This window comes from Megascapheus bottae, chromosome 11, assembly GCF_031878675.1.
Source record: "Megascapheus bottae isolate mThoBot1 chromosome 11, mThoBot2.hap1, whole genome shotgun sequence".
Classification (NCBI taxonomy): Eukaryota; Metazoa; Chordata; class Mammalia; order Rodentia; family Geomyidae; genus Megascapheus; species Megascapheus bottae.
The window spans coordinates 12,152,041-12,167,011 of record NC_143519.1 but is presented as its reverse complement, the minus strand read 5'-3'; the positions used below and the strand labels follow the sequence as shown (position 1 = coordinate 12,167,011).

The 14,971-nt window shown below is 39.9% G+C and overlaps 1 long non-coding RNA gene across 1 annotated transcript; it reads left to right on the top strand.

Annotated features, from left to right (window-relative positions):
- Positions 1 to 1,202: 1,202 nt before the first annotated feature.
- LOC150056758 (uncharacterized) lies at positions 1,203 to 14,163 on the top strand. Its single transcript, XR_016536975.1, has 5 exons — positions 1,203 to 1,304; positions 5,700 to 6,742; positions 11,664 to 11,748; positions 13,218 to 13,333; positions 13,800 to 14,163. It is a non-coding gene; the product is annotated as an uncharacterized LOC150056758 (long non-coding RNA).
- Positions 14,164 to 14,971: the final 808 nt, after the last annotated feature.

Sequence of the window (14,971 nt, the reverse complement as noted above, 5' to 3'; positions counted from 1 at the left end):
AGTCGTTCAGCCAATGGCTATGATCTGTATGATCACCATCACAAGGAAGTATCAGTGTGTCCTGAACCACTAAGGGAGGATTTTCTGCTCGCAAAAGACAAAATCTCAGTCTCTTAGCCCCTCCAGTGGTCATTTCGGAGTCTTTATTGGCCATGGCTGTTGGGCCCAGGCCTGGCTACTGTTTTTAGAACAGCTCTTCCTCTATACTTAGACAGATACCTCTCAATGTATCTCTGCTCATGTCTGCCTTTGTCTGGTGAACCATTCACATAGTCCAAACATTCCTCTGTAGCATGGCCACACAGTAGAGTCTCCTGTCTTCCAAGTAGTGGAGAGAAGCTTATTCATGGGAAAGGAGAGATATCAAAGTTGCTCTAAATTTTCCATTTTGTTTTGATGCAGGGATATTTCTACAAGCCCATAGCACATACTGATTGACAAGTGCTTGTTCAATCTTGTGGATTCCCAGTGTGAAGACAGCGTGGAATGGGGCCTAGGGGTGTTCCTCTACAGCATGAGACGGCAATTGCTATGTGTTCCCCATCTCCTGTATATATGAGCCTAGTAGGTGTGTTGGTGTCCATAGAGACTGGTATACAGATCTGGGAAGGAAGGAAATATAGGGAATAGTGTCTAATTCTCAGGACACTGAGACTAAGAAAATGGGATTATTTGCCCAAAGCCACTGGCAATCTAGGTAAGCTATCCCTGGAAGACTCCTCCTACTTCATCCCATGCCCGTTCTTACAGCAACCCATGTTTATAAGGGGCGTGGACTTGTCAAAATCAGATTGTAGTAGTAGCATTTAAAATTGGCCCTTTTGAAGCTTTTGACCATTGATTGTTGGCCCATGAGTCTGAAAGAAGAGTTGTAACAGGCAGCCATGATATTGACTAGAAGAGATTCTTGTGTGGTGGTACTAGCATAAAACCCACCCTCCTGAAGCTGTCTGCCTCAAGATGCTATTGCACGCAAATATTACTTGCTCACTAATTAAAACTCAAAATCAACAACATGAATTCCTTTTTGTAACTGCATTCTTATTCAGCTCTATTTGTTACAGATTAAATTGCACGCCCCTCCCCCACCAAGAAAAAAAGATATTGAAGTTCTGATCCTTATGAAGTTAGGAAATAGGGTCTGTGTACATGATGGAGTTACTGGGATGAACCCTAATCCCATGTCCCTGTGTCCATAGGAAAGAAGAGGCCATTTGAACACACAGAGGGGAGAGGGGATGAGAGCAGATGGCCTTCTCAACATGGAGGGAAGACACACTGTCTTTACAAGCCAGGGAACCACAGTAAGCAACAGCAGCCTACCAGAAGACAGGGATGTGGCATAGAACAGATTCTTTCTCAGAGCCCTTGAAGGAATCAATCTCTGGATTTCAGAATAATGGTCTCCCCTACTGTGAGACAATCAACATTAGTGATTTGTCACTTCCTTGATGGTGGTGTATCATAGCAGCTGTAGGAAAATACTCTCCAAAAAGGAATATGGAATACAGATATTCTTTAAAAAAATTTTTTTAATCTACAAATGATTTTACAAAGGAGTTACCATTTAAATGGCTCTTCATGTGTATGATGAAGTTTTCTTTTGTGGGTTACTGCACGTATTTTTGTTGTTGATGCTGCCTGTTGAGCCCAGTTGTGAGGTCATAAGCCTGAAATGTGTTTGGAGAAAGATGCCCGCATCCTGAGAATCCTTCAAAGGAAATGTGATTTGTTATGCTCAGGCTGTAATGGTTCCAAGTTTACTCTTTAGGGAGTCTTGGGATTTACAGCATTATTTTTTTTCTTTTTCTAAATATACCTAGAACTTGTCATTATGTTTAACTCTTATCTAATTAGATGCTTAGTGAATTAGTTTGGGGTTTTGTTTTGTTTATTTTAGCAAATTTAATAATTGCCTACTTGGCTCCTTTTTAGGTGCTAAAAAAATTTCTCAGTGTGTCACATTGTTGGAACTTTATAAACCCCAAATGGATGGAGAACAGAAGAGACATACCTGTAGCTAGATGATAAGTCAAAAGACTTTATAACAGAGTTAATTCATTCTATCTGAAAACTGTGAGGCTGGGGGTGTGGCTCAAGCTGTAGAGAACCTGCTTAGCAAGCTCACGGCCCAGTTTAAATCCCAGTACCCTTGGAGAGCTGAAATGGCTTTACTGTTTTCTCCCTTAACTTCTTGGTAGGAAAGATCTTGTGATGTTAGTTTTATATTAACCAAAAATGTTACCAACAAACACCTTCCACTAGAGAGTTCAGCAAAAGATGGAATGTTTGTGTCATTAAATGATCTAACTCCAAGTAGAGAATTATACAAGAGAAGCCAAAATGTTTACTTAACTCAAAGATCTGAAAAGGCTAAATTACATGCGCTGCTTGGAGTGTTTTATGTGAGACTCCATAGAGGACTGAATAAGACAGTCTTGAAATAAGAGTTGAGTCAAAAGCCTCAATTGGGTGTCTCTGCTTGCCAGTACAGTGCTTTTTCCCCAATAGCCATCTGTCCTGGCTCCTTCAACCTGTTCTAATGGAGGATGAGAGGCTGAGAGCTTAAACACTACATCATTATTTCTCACCATCCCGGAGGCTGGGAAGTATAAGGTCATGGTGCTGGCCTCACGGTGGACTTGTAGATGGTTGTTTTCGTACGTGGGGAGAGAGATGATAGCTCTCTAGTAGCTTTCTATAAAGGCACCATCTCATTCAAGCCTACAACCCCCAACACCTACTTCCTTCCCAAAGGCCTGACTTTGAGTACCGACATTGAGTACTGAGATTTCAACATATGAATTTTGGGAGGACGCTTTCAGTCCACGAAGCAGAATTTTTCAGGGTCCTGACGCTTACAGTGACAATCTAGAGTAACTGAAGATGAAGTGGCCACCCAGAAAGCAAACAGTAAACATATGCATGTGTATGGACACACGTACACATGCTTCATCCAATCATTTAAACTCGTCCTTCAAAGAAAATTAGCAAATCTTACTGGAATTCATAGTTGATGTATTTGCTGAGAAATTTTTTCCCCTCAGGTTTCTATATTAATTGAAAAGTTACTAGATTAAATTAAAATTAACCTGTGAATAGTATGCTGCAGAACTTTGCTTAGATAACAGCAGACTGACACCAACAAGCTATACAGGAAGCCAGGCTTCCAGGTCTCTGATCTCAAAGCTCCCTCTGCCATCTTTACCTGGCAGTCACCTAAGTGTCTGTCCCTGTCCCACCTCAAAGCCTTGATTCAGGCTGGATGCTCACCTGAGATTACCACATTAAAATATGGGATAATGAGTTTAATTCAAATTTCAGAGAAACAAATACTTCTAGACATATCCCAGACATCTCAAACAAATACAAATACCCATTCATTATCTATCTACCTTCTCCTCCTCCCACCCATTCTAAGGATATTCAAGTTCATGTTTGAGATGACTTCTGCAAAGAAATCTGAAGACTGGCTCCAAACTAGGTTATTCTGTCAGTATTCATAACACACAATTTGATTTTTTTTTTGCCAGTCCTGGGGCTTGAACTCGGGGCCTGAGCACTATCCTTGGGCTTTCTCAAGGCTACAGCTGTACCACCTGAGCTACAGCACCATTTCTGGCTTTTTCTATGTATGTGATACTGAGGAATTGAACCTGGATCTTTGTGCATGCTAGGTAAGCACTCTACCACTAGGCCAAACTCCCAGCCCCACATAATTTGATTTTTAAAAAATTTTCTCACACTGATTTGAAACTATTTTTCCTATTTGTATTTATTTGATTCAAGTCTGTTTTCCTCATATGTCTTTGTAATACCTCTTGTCTGGCATTTATTAAATAATACATATTTGTTCATTGGATGAATGAATGAATGGAACAGGGAAAGTCTTCCTAGGAAAAATTTCTTATCTTGCTTTATTTCGGATGTATTTGTTGGAATGGCTAATGAATTACTGAGATTTACAGAGAAAATAGGATTTCTCAAGAAGTTAATGGAATTTTCACAGAATATGTGAGAATAGTGTTGTGGCACTTTAGACCATGAAATACACAGTCACTTGTTATAAAGAAGATGTTCAAAGAATTATAAACTAAGTAAGCTTTATTTAATGAAATAGATCTGCTGTTTCTAAAGTGGAATTCTGAATAGGAAATTTATTAACTCTGATTCCTTTGTTTAAAATGGCCAAAATTAATCAAGCAGAATTCCTGTCCATTAATTGGAGATTAAATTACAAATAATTCATCATAAACCCATCTAGCTATATATTAGAATAGATCTTATTATAACATACAGCAAGCAATCTTAGAAAAGAAGATAGATATGAGAACCTAACAGATGTTAGGTTCTCCTGAGCCAGAAAGAACTGAGCAACCAAAATGGCTTGCACTTTCAATGAAAATAACTTCAAAATCTCTCTCTCTCTCTCTCTCTCTCTCTCTCTCTCTCTCTCTCTCTCTCTCTCTCTCTCTCTCACACACACACACATACACACACACACACACACACACACACACAATTGTTTTCCACACTGCTCAAAGTTCTAGCACGATGGATATTTCCTTTTCATCATTTGCAGGTCTTGAACTCAGGACCTGAACACTATCCCTGTGCTTGTTTGTACTCAAGGCTTTTACTCTACCACCTGAGCCACAGGGCCACTTCTGATTTTTGAATGGTTTATTAGGGATCAGAGACTCACATGGACTTTTCTATCTGGGCTGTCTTCCAATCATGATCCTCAAATCTCAGCCTCCTGAAAAGATAGGACTAAAGACATGAGCTGCTGGTGCCTGGCCACTATGGATATTTTCTAACAGAGGCTCTAGTGTGGAACTCTGATTTGTGAGATTTCCTCTTTCTACTTAAGTGATCTATTGCTGTCTTGGATCACAGTTGTTGCTCTAAAAAAATGTTTGAGCAGTCAGGTCAAGGTTAGACCAGCTTCATCAAAGTGAAGATAATGGTTGGTCAACAATTTAGATGGTGTCTTAGTAAAGTTTAATTTACTTAGTGGTTTAATTTTATTCCATTTTAGAGTTTTAGTCATGTGACTAACAATATAGCATTTCATTAAAATCAGAAATTTATACTGTCAAGCACAGAGTTGTTTCTAAAATCTCCATTCTCACATTAATTTTCTTATTTTAACTGTGGGCCTCTAGCCAATCAAATAGTTTAAGGTAATAGAAATAGCAAATACATGTCATATCATAATTGCTGTAGTCAGTCATTTATTATCTTCTATAGTTCTGATACAGATCTATGATAGAAAATATGCTTGTAACTGGCATTAGGCACCCTAGCTCTTGCTATTAAAAATAGACTACATTCAGGCCACATTCTGTGGTTCATAATGAAAGAGATCTCAAACTTCTGTTCATCTTCTATTGTTTTGGTTTAAGTATGGCAGAAATGTAACAATTCTCCAGATACTGACCAAATGCAAATTTCAGTGTGGCGAGGATATGGCTCATTCACTGAAAGCTGGTTCAATGTTCTGAAGTAACCTGAAAAAGAAAGAAAGAACGAAAGAAAGAAAGAAAGAAAGAAAGAAAGAAAGAAAGAAAGAAAGGAAGAAAGAAAGGAAGAAAGAAAGGAAGAAAGAGGGAAAGAAAAAAAGAAAAGAGAAATAAGCCATTCAACTGCTTAGCAAACCTTTTGTTTATTTGTGTGCTGTTTTATTTGCATTTTAGGAAACCAGTGCTGGAGTCCCCAGAGTCTTTCGGCTAATCATGGGAAGAAATTCAATCACAACTAGAGGCAAAAGATATTTGAAACTGTGTGCTAGCTTTCACCAGTTTGGCTTTCTATAAATCAAGTGCAAAGCAAAATTTTGAGCATCCTAGTTTCCAAGGTGTGCTGGAAGATATTATAATGGGGTGTCACTCCTGGACACATTAGCATAGCCTGGCATCTCACAAGAATGGCAGTGTCACCTAGCTTGATGGCTTCTGGATTACCATCATGTGCTGAAAGAAGCCACTCTGGGCACACAGTTCCTGGAATGTCTTCTCTTCAAGTTTCAGAAGATAAGTGGATGTCTTCCTTCAGTGATTGTAGCAACCTGAAAGACATGTTCTTTGAGCTTTGCTTTATAACTTGTTTGCTTTTTTAATATGTCAAAGGATCAATTAGGAAAATTCCTTGGTAGAGCTTATCCAAAGACATTGATATCTCTAAGATGTCTGCATATATAAAATATTTAAAAAAAAAACTTCCAGAACTCTGTGTGTGTGTGTGTGTGTGTGTGTGTGTGTGTGTGTGTGTGTGTGTTTGTCTACAGAGAGAAAGGAGGAAGAAGGAAGGGGGAGAAAGGAGGAAGGGAAAGCAGGAAAAAGACTTTATGTCTATATTTAGGCGACTTGTCCTTTTACTTGAAGCAAATTTTTTTCTTTTCATTGTTTTTCATTGCCAATTAGCAAATAAATTTAATGTGACTTGTGCTGTTATTTTTGCTGAAACTAAATATCTGTTCATAGCACAAACATATGCTGACATCTCTTTTTTTAATTTAATTTATTTTATTAGTAATGAACCATGGTCCACATGGTTCAAAACAAACAATATTTATAGCATATAATAAAAGGTCTTGGTCCGGGCTCTCTTCACTCCATTCTCATTCCCCTTCTATGCTTCTTTTATTTTCATCCAGTGTTTTGGAGACTTCCTTTGTATTTGAAAACTTATGTCTCAGCACTTTTGAAGATACAGGAGTGAAAAGAATCTGAAACAAATTGTAAGTAATACAAAATGTTGATCAAACCTTTGAATTTCCTGGTTCTTGGTTCATTTAGCCAGCTCTGGTCTTTTTATTTCAAAATTGGGGATAATTAAGATTCCTTCTTAAAGTATTCAAAATTACAGACATATCTACATGAAGTTATTTTTCCAAAAGAAATGTGATCAAGTTGACTTGTTTTGTTTTGTAGTTTTGTTTGAGGGGAAATGTATCAGTAGGTGGCGCTCACGTGCCTAGAGGTCCTGAAGTGAGTTGACTGGCCTTGGGCAGGCAGTTCACCAGTTCTCTGCCCTGACTGTGGAGATGCCCTAAGCTCTCATATTAGTCAGGACCTCCCTGTTGTCTTCTCTCAAAGAATAACTGTTTTATTAAAGTTTTGTTCTTCACCACATATGATTTTACAAGTGGAGTGAAATTACACTTTCCTCTTTTGCCTTCATGACAAATTATTTGAAGTTTAAACCCAGCCATGCAAAGGGTTATGCCAACTGTTTTCTTTTTTTCCCCCCAATGAAATACTATTTTATTCTGCCATGAAATACATACAAATCACAAGGAAACATTCAACCGTATTAGCCATAAAGGAAGGGCAAATCAGAACACTAGAATTCAATCTCATCAGAGTCAGAATGACAATCATCAAAGAAATAAACAATAAAAGTTGATGAGGATCTTCAGTTTAACAAAAGCCATATAATGAGTGATTGTTGTCCTTAATGAACTATGTCATCTCTCATTTCTTTTGCCATCCCTTGGTTATCTCATATTGTTACAGTATTTCACCTTATTATCTGATATATTTTATATGTGCTTAATTGGTTATTTAAAATTGGATACAAAAGGAGGGAAATCAAATGAACAGGGGAGGGTGGGAGGGAAATGGGGACCATGTCATGAAAAAGGGTATCAATGTTTGTGAAGTTATGCACCTTCTATATGGTGAATATAATGTAACCCTTCTATTAATCACAATAAAAAGTCTTTAAAAAAACAGAAAAAAAAGTTGATGAGGATGTGAGAAAAAGAAACCTCTGGGGGTGGGGGGAGAGAAATGGGGACAAAAACATGAGAAGGGGTATCAATGTGTGTGAAGTAATGCACAAAAAATGGCAAATATAACTGTAACCCTTCTATTAATTACGATAAAAAATGAACTCTGAAAAAAAGAAAGATCATAAAGTGTTGGTTATGCCAACTATTTTCCCTGGAGGAAAAACTGGATTTTTATAGAGAGATTTTATAGATTTTCACACATGAATGATTTGGAAGACGCCATCACTCTTTCTCGAGGACCTTGACACCTACCCAGCAACAGAAAATTTTAAACATAGAGGAACATGGTGGCTCATGCCTGTAATCCTAGTTATTGAGGAAGCTGAGAGCCTGAAGATCATGGTTTGAAGACAGTGAGGAAAAATGGTGATGCCTGTCTTTCCTAGGTGAAGTGGAAAGCATAAACAAGAGCATGGTGGTCCAGGTTAGCTGGGTGAAAATGAAGACCCAAAAAGCAACCAGAGTGAAAAGGGCTGTAAGTGTAGTTAAGTGACCAGATGTCTACCTAGAAAGTTCAAGGTCTAAGTTCAAACCCAGTGTCAGGAGAGAAATGGGGGGCAAGAGAGGGAGAAGTGAGGAAGGCAGAGAGGGAAGAAGGAAAGTAAGAAGGAAAGGAAAGGAAAGGAAAGGAAAGGAAAGGAAAGGAAAGGAAAGGAAAGGAAAGGAAAGGAAAGGAAAGGAAAGGAAAGGAAAGGAAAGGAAAGGAAAGGAAAGGAAAGGAGGGAGGGAGAGAGGGAGGGAGGGAGGGAGGGAGGGAGGGAAGGAAGGAAGGAAGGAAAAAGGAAGAACAGAAGGAAGAGAAGAGGAAAGAGGAAAGAAGGAAGAAAGAAATAAGGAAAGAGAAATAAAGAAGAGGGAGGGAGGAAAGTAAGAAAGTAAGAAAAGAAAGAAAGAAGGAAAGAGGAAAGAAAAAAAGAAGGAAAGGAAAGAAAGGCAGAAAGAGAAGGAAAAAGAGAAAGAAAGGAAAGAAGACAAGAGAAGAGAAAAGAAGAGAAGAGAAGAAGCAAGCATCAGGAGATTCAACACTCTCATCTTTGAGCTTAGGTGCTGTGTCCTGACGCGATATGGAGGACTTTTGGTGGACTGATCCTGAGCCCAGCATAAGTGTAAACAGGATAGACCTGCAACACCTGTGCTCATGCAAGGACCTAGGAACAGCCTCCCCACAGTTCTACAGCTGTTTTCACTGCCTTCCTCAGTCTGCTGGGTGTAGATCAGCACCATCTTCCCCCACAAATGATTTTTCATAGCTTTTCCCTTAATCCACACCTTTGAGCATGGCTACATTGAACTGAGCACCCAATCACAGCCAGTAAATTCCCTTTACATATAACCTAGCACTCGCATCACTCAAAAGGGTTGACACAATCACAAGGACATCCATGGAGACATGCAACAGCATTCTCTTTGGCCATCAAACCCCAAACATCGTCAACTCCAATTGCATCATAATTATTCATCACTGGGGAGTTACTGGCAACATATAGTAGTGTGTTTGCTATGAGAAGGAGACATGAAATGCATAACACAGATATTTCCTAGATCAAAGCAAGGACTGATGGCCGCTATAGTAAAGTGCATGGGGTCTTGGGCTGATACAGGTAGGGATAAGGCCTCACAAAAGGCAGATCTCGAAGGATCAACACAAGTCTCAAGAGAGCTAGAGAAATGGTTCCAGGCTGAAGAATGGTGTGACTAGACTGGTCTTAGTGGAGCCTACAAAAGAAAAAAAAACTGTGGATAAGAGTGGGCAATAAGCTGGAAATGTGGATGGAAGCCAGATAGTGGAAGGAAACTAAGGCGCTTGGACTTTATCCGGGTGGTAATGAAGAGATAATGAAGATTTTTAATTAAGGGTTTGGCATGATTAAATGGTGTTTTAGGGAGATTAAAGTGGCAGCAGTGAATTGCAGGGGGGAGAAACAAGTAAGCGATTAGTCAGGACGCTATTATCATTATCCAGGCTTGAAGCAGCAAGGGTCTGGGGGCTATGGGAATAGAAAGGAAGGGTGGGGTGGCAGAGATAGTGCAGGGGAATGCCAGGCCAGCCTTGGTGACTCCCGGATTTGTGAGACAAAAGAAAAAGAAGGCGGTAGTGAGTGCTGGTACCACTGCCAAGGGAAGAAGAAGGGCGAGCTCCAGGAGGACCAGTGGGGAGAGGGGCTCTGGGTTGCCAGACTGTGGAGGTAGGACAAGGCATGTGAGTTTAAATGCCCAGCAGGTAGGTGGAGATGCAAGACCCAGGCTTGGTGAGCAGCCAGACTTAGGACAATCTCCACCCCCCCCCCAATTTCTTTCTAGTGTAAGTCAATCTGACTTCTTTCCTTAGAAAGCATTGCAAGTCAGTGACAGAGCAATTATGACAGAATGTGTGTATTTAAAATATGTCCCTACCTTAGCAACAGGAAAGAGGAATCGAGGTCATTTGTTGAATATTTTAAACTTTGAGAAAATGAGTTTTTGATAAATCACCCAGATTGTTCAAATGAATATTTCTAAAGAAGCCAAAATTGTCCAGATGCTATTCCCAAGTGGTTATACTTCTTCCTTCGGGGATGCTCTACCACAGTGGACACCACAGTTCAATTACAGAATCATTTCCGTGCTGTATGTGGTGGACTGGGCTGTCTGCAAGGTGCTCTGCAATTGCTGTGTGACTCCAGATGCATCACAAGAGCTCTAATCCTTGAAGGCCCCTTGCCTAATTCCCTCATGCAAATGAGGGAGAAGAGGGGCTTCCAGATCTCATACATCAGGCAGTGTGCCCTTCTAGCAGAAGGAATCAGCAAGAACAGGTTCATGGGCAGAGAGTATGGCCTAGTGCTAGAGTCTAGAATGCACAAAGCCCTGGATTCGATTCCTCAGTACCACATAGACGGTAAAAGCTACAAAAGGAGCTGTGGCTCAAGTGGTAGAGCTCTAGCCTTGAGAAAGCCTAAGGACAGTGTTCAGACTCTGAGTTCAAGCCCCGGGACTGGCAAAAAAAAAAAAAAAAAAAGAGAGGAGGTTCACTCTCCTTCTGTGTGTGCTGTGTAGATGGTTCGCTGGTAGAGGTTCACCAGCGGAAATGCCAAGTGGTATCTTCCTTTGCAAGGTAAAATGGTGTCGATCAAAATGACCCCATGGTAGAAATGAATGAGCTCTGGACTTCATTTTGGGCTGTGTCCACTCACCTGCCCCAAATCTTCTCCATATGACTCAGACTTTAGTGAGCATCGCTTGAGCTCTGTTGTCAAATTCAAGGGACTATATATGTCAGCATATGGAAATTGAGAGGAAAACATTTATTTAGCCTAGAAAACAAATCCAAATCAAGAAATCCCCTTTCAATTGATGTATGTGTTTAAATAGTACTTTCCCTTCCATAAAATGTACAGAGGGGTATTTGGGACATGTTGGTGTTGTAACTGTGAGCTCATGTGTTTAATGTGTTATTTTTAATGTAAGGGTCTCAAGGATAAGACCTATTTTGGGAGTCACATCTTCTCCATCTGCCTATCAGCTGTTGGTCAGGGGTTTTAAGTCTATTTTATTGTAGTTCATTCCATGGGCCAGGCCTGCGCTTCCTCAACCAAAGGTAAATTCTCCTGACTTCATCGGTGCCTTGCGCTATTTGTAGTTGAGACATGTGTTTCCCTTCTCTACCTAACTGATCTCCAGAGTCCACAGAGAGTACTTGAACAGGACGCTTCCATCTCTTGGACATTGTCAGGACAGAGGGCAGCTATCCCTGTCCCCACTGCTCCTTGCTCAAGGAACATTTGAATTTAGCCAATATTCCTCAGCCCCATGCATTAAGTTGACATCACCATCCAAGGATACTTCTGGGCTCTGTACCTTGTCATCTAGATTTTTTTTTCAATAGGTGAACAAGGAAGTTGAGGAAACAACCCAGCAAGACTGGAGCATGCTAACAAAGCTCTTTCTATCACGCTTCATAAGGGAACAAGGTATGAGGAGCATTTTTGTTACTGTTGTTGGATTGGTTAGCCGCTTGGTACCTGGTTGGTTGTTTTCATGAAGAGTAGTAAAACTAAGTGACCATTTTGGGCCTTGCCAACCCTGAGATCAAAGGTCCATTGATTCAGATTGATATACTTGCCTACTGAATTCCTTCTGTGTACCTGCTACTCAACTAAAATGACTTCTTTAAAGAATGACCTTGGTTAGGGGAACACTTACTAATAACTACTAGATGTGCAAAACAAGGACAAACATGCATGCATACATATATGTATATATATATATATATATTCTACTGAACTGCTCTCAAAACTTTTCTGCCATACTCAGAATTTTAACTTCCCTCCTACTGAAATCATTTTTGAATTTTTATATTCAGGTACTTATCCTTGCATATGTAATACCTAGTTTAAAAAGCATTCCTAAGCAACACACAGGAAGACAACTTACAAAGACATCTAGCCTTGGCCAATTCAAAAGAATCAAAGTTGAACATTTGGTCTTAGTTTTTCTTCAGCAAAATAAAAACAAAGGTCAAAAAATAATCTTTTTTCCTCAGTCATTCTTGGTTAAAGTAAATTCTGAATTTCTTTTATTAATATGTTGCCCTTTATTACATGTCAGAAGTAGAAATGGCAGAAGGCTAACCTGTGATGGTGATATATGACTTTACTGCTCTTTCTTCTAGCTGTTGAATTATTATCATTTCATAAAAATTACAAGTGAAAGGGAAGAATGTGTTTTTAAATCTCAGGCTTCCCAATGAACAACCTTTGCTAGAGTGATTAGTAATTTCTCACAGCAATGAGCCTGAAAATACTCAATTCTAATGACCTATAACCATTTCATTCTGCCTTTACGGTAGTCACACAGTGGACAGAAAACTCACAGTGTCTGCCATCCATGGAGCGCCTCCTACTTGATTAGGTTTCAGGAAAAAGGAAAAACAAAAAAAACACAGGGCTCAGAAGGTAGGGAAACAGTGGATAGGATGAATGAAGACGACACAATACCTAAATTAAAAGAACTTAATTCTCTAGCCATGTGTCTGTACATTAGTGTGGCCTGACTGGCACTCCTCAGGTTGATTTCAGTTCAAGCAGTAACCAGGCCTTGGGAAGAATAGGCCATGGTATTTTGTCAACTGTAGCAAAAACAAATTACTTCAGACACCCGAACCCTGAGACCACTTCTTAAAACCAGCAAGCACTGCTGGAATGGAAAGGAAATTAGTTTCTCAAAAAACGATGGTAACAGAGGCTGGGGTCGGGGGGAGAGGCGGGAAGAGAAGGAGGCAGGGGAGGGGAGGGAAGTGGCAGCCAACTCCCCATTCTGTTTGAACCTTATGCATCATAAATTGGATAAACTGGCAGTCCCCTGGGGGGCCTTCTACACCCAAGGGTGACCTTACCCTCCCTGCTTGATGTCAGATAGATGTACTGTTGTTTTGTTTCAGTGTGAAGACCAGGAGACCTCCAGGAAGGATTGGAGCTGGTTTTGTCACATTGACTGCAGACTTATAGCCAGACTCAACTTTTTGTTGTTGTTGTTGTTGTTGTTTACTTTCACGAAGTAAGTATCTACAGGGAACTCAAGAAACTAATCCCCCCCCCCAAACCCAACCAACCACTCACTAAATGGGCAAGGGAAGTAAAAAAAGACTTACCAGAGGAAGAGGTGAAAATGGCAAGGAAACATATGAGAAAATGCTCATCATCCATGATTATAAAGGAAATGCAAATAAAAACAACCCTAAGATACTACCTTGCCCCAATCAGAATGGCCAAGATTCTGAACTCAGACAACAACAAATGCTGGTGAGGTTGTGGAGAAAGAGGAACTCTACTGCACTGCTGGTGGGGATGTAAACTAGTACAGCCACTCTAGAAGGCAGTTTGGAGGTTTCTTAAACAACTAAAAATAGACCTTCCCTATGATCCCACCATACCATTCCTGGGCATCTATCCTGAACATCATAATCCAGGATATGATAAGGACACCTGCTCAGCTATGTTCATCTCTGCACTATTCACAATAGCCAAGCAATGGAAACAACCCAGATGCCCTACTACAGATGAGTGGATACAAAAATGTGATACATATATACAATGGAATTCTACATATCCAACAGACAAGATAAAAGAATGGAATTTTCTTGGAAGTGGATGAAACTAGAGCAAATCATGTTGACTGAGATAAGCCAGGACCAAAGGAACAAAAGGCACATGGTCTCCTTGATATGTAGATATTAGATCCAAACAGTACAAGATCCAAACAGTACAAGAGCGACGACTCAATACGTGGATACTCAAGGTCATTGACGTGAACTTGGAAATATAAATATAACTATGTAGACATAAATATCTATGATGAGCTATATATTCTATAGACATATTGCTATATTTTGTAGATCAATATATATCTATGATGTACAAACTCTCAGATTAATTTTAATTTTGTTCTTAAATTTATGTGCCAATGATTGCATATAGAGATTCCATTCTTGAATACTTGTTTGTTAAACTTGATGTTTGAAATATGATATAAAAATCAGTGTTAATAGAATCTTTTAATAAAAAAAGAAACAAGCATGAACAAATAAACCTTTGTTCACAGTTATTACCCACCAATAAAGATTTATAGTTTTAGCTCTTGACACAAGATGAATTAGGAGGCAAATTCATAGCCATCAGATACAACCAGTGAACCAGCAATGTCAAGTGCAGGAGTCCTTCAAGCTTGCAACATGTCCATATTTCTGTGTGTTCCCTGGTAACTATAGCTGACAGTTAAGGCAACTTGTGCTTTTATAGGTATTTCCTAAAATATTGCTGGAGGTCAAGTCGAAATCAAGTCCCACCTTTGAATATTTGAGGCCCCTCCTTCTCCTGCACACACTGCATGGTTCACTTCCCGAATGCTTAGACGATTTGAATAATCACCTGCATCTTCTTTTCTGTCACCTTGGAGACACATAGGTGTGGAGAAGGGCAGAATGGTACAGTGGTTAAGTATGGACTCTGAAGGTGGCCTGCCTGGCTTCATATCCCAGCAGACATGTGGGCTGTGCTGCTTGTGCTCAGGGACTTCAGTTGCTGTGCCTCAGTTTCCCTGGCTGTGAAACAAATTCATTCACTCAGTTTTACAAATGGCTACAGATGCTTGAGCTGTAGGATATGTAAGACAGAGTGTTCTCATGGCGCTTACATG